Raw genomic sequence first — 4,450 nt, forward strand, 5'->3', positions numbered from 1 at the left:
GATCCTCGGCCTTGACAGGGCTAACTAGACAAAACACCTAGAGGAAAATCCACCTAAGCACACATACGGTACACACGCGTGCACACACAGCACACACACAAACCACACACACACACACACACACAACACACACACACACACAGTGACACACACACAGACACACACACACACACACAGTGACACACACACACACAGTGAATCTGTGCTGCTGTCATCTCTTCAGCTCTTTCAGGATTTCAAGATTAGACTAGACTCTACTGAACTTTTATATACGGTGAAAATTGAACTTCATTTGACTGTACTGAACTTTACTGATCTCTTATCCTGTGTCTGATTCGGAGGCTTCGCTGAGAAGTTTCACTTTTGTTTTCAATGTAAATCAGCCTCTGGTGGCATTTTTACAAACTCATCGTAAAGATTGCCAGAGCTGCAACTAACAAGTATTATTCATACTGACTAATGTAAACACAGGACGGGCAGGAGAACTGCAAAAAGTGAGGAAACCTGTTTAGGGAGTTTCTTAGATGTCAACATGCACAGTCATGTTGAAATTGCTTTCTATGTTGTCTTTTGTATTTTCTCTTGTTTTTTATTTCTTTGTTAATTAAATGAATAATGTGTCATCTTTCTTTTCCTTTATCTTTTTGAAAACCATGACTACATATTTATTTGTTGCTTTAGTATTATTATATATCTGTTTTGTGAAATATATGGAAAATGTAATAAAAATCATTACATCTCTTTATGAATACAATGTTAGAAAACAGTGGAAAATGTCAGACCAACAGCCCCAAACACAAAGATATTCAGTTTACTATCACCGAAGAATGCATGCATCAACATTTGTTTTACTAACTTGTAAACATGGATGAATTATTGATCGGACCAGTCGGGTTTAACGTTTGTTAAAAAGTCACAGAGCTCAGTCAGAAGTTCAGATGTTAATCCTTTAATCTGAATGTCTTCCATTACTGAGGCTCACTCTCTGCTCGCTGCTCATCTCTTCATAAGTTTGACCCTGTTTTTAAAGGTCCACTTACTGATGTCCCGGGCTTTTTACCCATCTTCATCAGTGGATGCAGTTTGCTCAGTTGTCATGGAGTCAGTCGTCCGTACCGACTTAAGAAGTTAACAATCAGAGTATAGAAAGAAAGAAACTCAATGCCCACTTTCTGTTTCCAGACCTTTCAACTGTGCCATGGTGTTCATCAAATCGATCAGGTTCTTTAAAGCTAACTCGGACATCAATAACTCAAAAGCTAAAACCATTGCAGCTCAAATGCTAACAGACCCGTCTCCATGACAACTGGGCAAACTCCATCTGCTGATGAAGACCATATGTTAGGCTGAAAGCTCCAGAGAAGGCTAGTAATTAGTCAAATTGCTATTTTTTTTTTTAGTTATAAGGTCAAAAATGAACTTTGAGGTACATCTCAGAGGTAGATACTGTTCTACTGTAGCTCTCTTTACTTTAACATAACAGATCATTAGAACCAGAAACTGTATGAAGGAGTAAAATGAGCTCCACCTGGACAACATATGGAGGCTGTAAGGGATTTCACTTTACTCTGAATAAAACGACCTTTACCTGTAACGGAGTGTCTAATTGGGTGTTTCTTTTCAACCACTGCTCTCGGGTCAGTTTCTTACCTTGTGCTTGGTTTAGAGAGACAGACTGGTCCGGACTGCAGCTGGAACAGGAAACCAGTAGATCCAGTACAGTAGAAACCCAGTGGAGTCAGTGTGGAGCTGCTGGTGTCTGTCTGTCTGTCTGTCTGTCTGTCTGCCTGTCTGTGGAGCAGAAGTTGCTGAAGACATACACAGCTTTGTTGTTGTTTAAAGTTTGAGCTCCGACTGGAACCAGCAGGTCTGATACTGGGAGAACTGGTGATGACGTCTTTGTGTCCTTATTATTGTCGGGTTGCGCAACCTGTCGTCAGCTGTTGATCGGCTTCTTCTCCAGTTTGAATGAAATCAAACTCACGGTTAAAACATCCCGAAACAAACCGAAACTACTGATTTAAAATAGAAATGAAACTAGTTTATCTTTAAATATATATCTATATTTCTATTTATATATATATATCCGGTGCTGAAGCGAACAAAGCCGAGTAAAGCCGAGTCCTTCCGTCCTCCTGTCCGAGTTTAAACACAGCAACCTTCCGTGTGTCGGTGTGGTTTTTGTGATCCAGTGTGACCCTCCGAACTCCGGTCCGCTCTGACCCTGCTCTCCTCCAGAACTTTCAGCCGGACTGAGGACCGGGACTGACTCTGGGTCTGTTTGGTTACGTTGTTTCCTCCCGCGGTGTCGTCATCCAACGCGGTGGGCGGAGCCTCGATGTTGCAATCCCGAGCCGATCATTCGTCAGAAAACAGCCACGAGAGAGTTTCGATATGTGTGTTTATTGAAAGTAAAAGAGTTTAAGTAAAAGTTATTGCACAATGCAGAAATGTTATGTAAGTAAAAGTCCTGCATTCAAAAGTATAAAAGTATTATCTAAATATAACCTGAAGTACCAAAAGTGAAAGTACTTATGCAGAATCATAATTTATATCGTGTTATTGGATTATAATGATTAGTTGTAGATTACTTTAATGTTGCAGTTAGTTTTATTCAGGTTATATACTGCAGCTTAAGATAAGATAAGATAAGATAGACTTTATTGATCCCACAGAGGGGAAACACAACAGATTAGAAAAATACACATTAAATAAGAATAGACAAAATACAAGATATAAAAGGAAGTGAAAAATAAGAATAAGAGTTCTAGATAAAGTACACTATATACACCTTTTTATATACAGATGTGACTCATATGGAACATTACACAGGTCACAGGTTTAAAAATAAATGTAACTGCACAGGACAACAAATATATACAGTAGTGTAATTTAAAGGTGATATAGGATTTAAATATAGGGCTATAAATATACAGTACAGGTATAAAGGTATATATTGTTTTATTTTGACCTTCAGTAATACATCATAGCTTATTTGTTATTATGAATCTGAATCTGCAAAGTAATTTAAGTTATGAAGTTATTAAATGAATGTGTTGGGGTAAAAAGTACAATATTTACTCCAGTAAAGTACTTAGGTACTTAAATAAAGTACTTGAGTACTCAGTTTACACAATGTGAACACTCAAAGTTTTTACATTTTCTAGTAGTGTCTAGTAGTAAGTATTTGAGATTTTATGATACTTCTACGAAACAAAAACATTCCTGTAAGAGACCAACAAACATTCCTCTGGTAGTAAGTTAAACCTGTTAAACAGAAACAACCGGGAGAAAGCGAGTGTATCTTTCTGTTAATAGTCTGAAGGAGGATATATGTTAAAAATATCAGAGACAGCACGGTGATGATGTCAGCAGCTGCAACACACACACACACACACACACACACACAACAGCTGCTTGTTTTATATATGGAGCATTATTACATTATACACTGACACACTGCGGCTGTACAGCACACACTTTGGTGCCGTGCCTTCACAATTTGAATATGATTTACTTCACTATTCAGTGTTACACAAATAAAGTCTTGATTTGCCTATTTATTTCCCAGAATCCTGCAGAACATTCCTACATAGTTTGCTATAATGCAAGAAAACTTAGGCAAGCAAATCAGTGGAAAAGAATATTATTATAAGATTAAATAATGTTAAACTAAAAGCAATAAAACCACAGGAGAAAAGTTGTTTCTGAAACTGTAAACTTTACATTATGATCAATTATTTACCAATAAGTGAGGAATTTATAAACAATAAAGAGTCTCTCTCAAAACCCTAACCCGTACAATGATGTGAACTGTTTGACTCTTTGTTTAAATTATCTTTACTGTGATTAATAAACCAAACGTGCTTAAATTATCCATTAATAAATAGTATTATTCATATAAATTCACAAGTGAATTTGATCAGGTAGAAACACCAGACAGACTGCAACTGTCTTTATGAAGCTAAATATCTTTAGGATTTAAATTTATTGACCAAATGATGAACATATTAATCAATCAAATAGATAGTAGATTAATCAATAATGTAATTGCAGACCTAGAAGGAATTTATTACACTGTAAATCCCGATGAGTTAATTCAACTCAAACTGTTTGAGGAAACCGAGCCTGAAACCATTTTTTTCAGTCAAACAATGTAATCGTTAATTAAGTTAATTGTACCAGGTAATACAGTTAAATTAACTTAAAACTTAAAAGTTTATTACACTCATATACAGCAGTTCTCCAAACATATTTAAAATGTGTCAACAGAATTTCTTTCTTTCTTTCTCTTGAACATGTGCGAGTAACACAACAAAGTAAACTGAGAAACAAATCCAATGAAAATAGTCAAAACAACAATAACAATAGTCAAAACAAAAGTAATAATGTGAACCCACATGTCCGAAAAGGAGTAGGATGAAGCATATGCTTATTTAAACCTACGCCT

Source organism: Morone saxatilis, unplaced genomic scaffold, assembly GCF_004916995.1.
Source record: "Morone saxatilis isolate NCDOM2014 unplaced genomic scaffold, NCSU_SB_2.0 Contig18, whole genome shotgun sequence".
NCBI classification, from domain to species: domain Eukaryota; kingdom Metazoa; phylum Chordata; class Actinopteri; family Moronidae; genus Morone; species Morone saxatilis.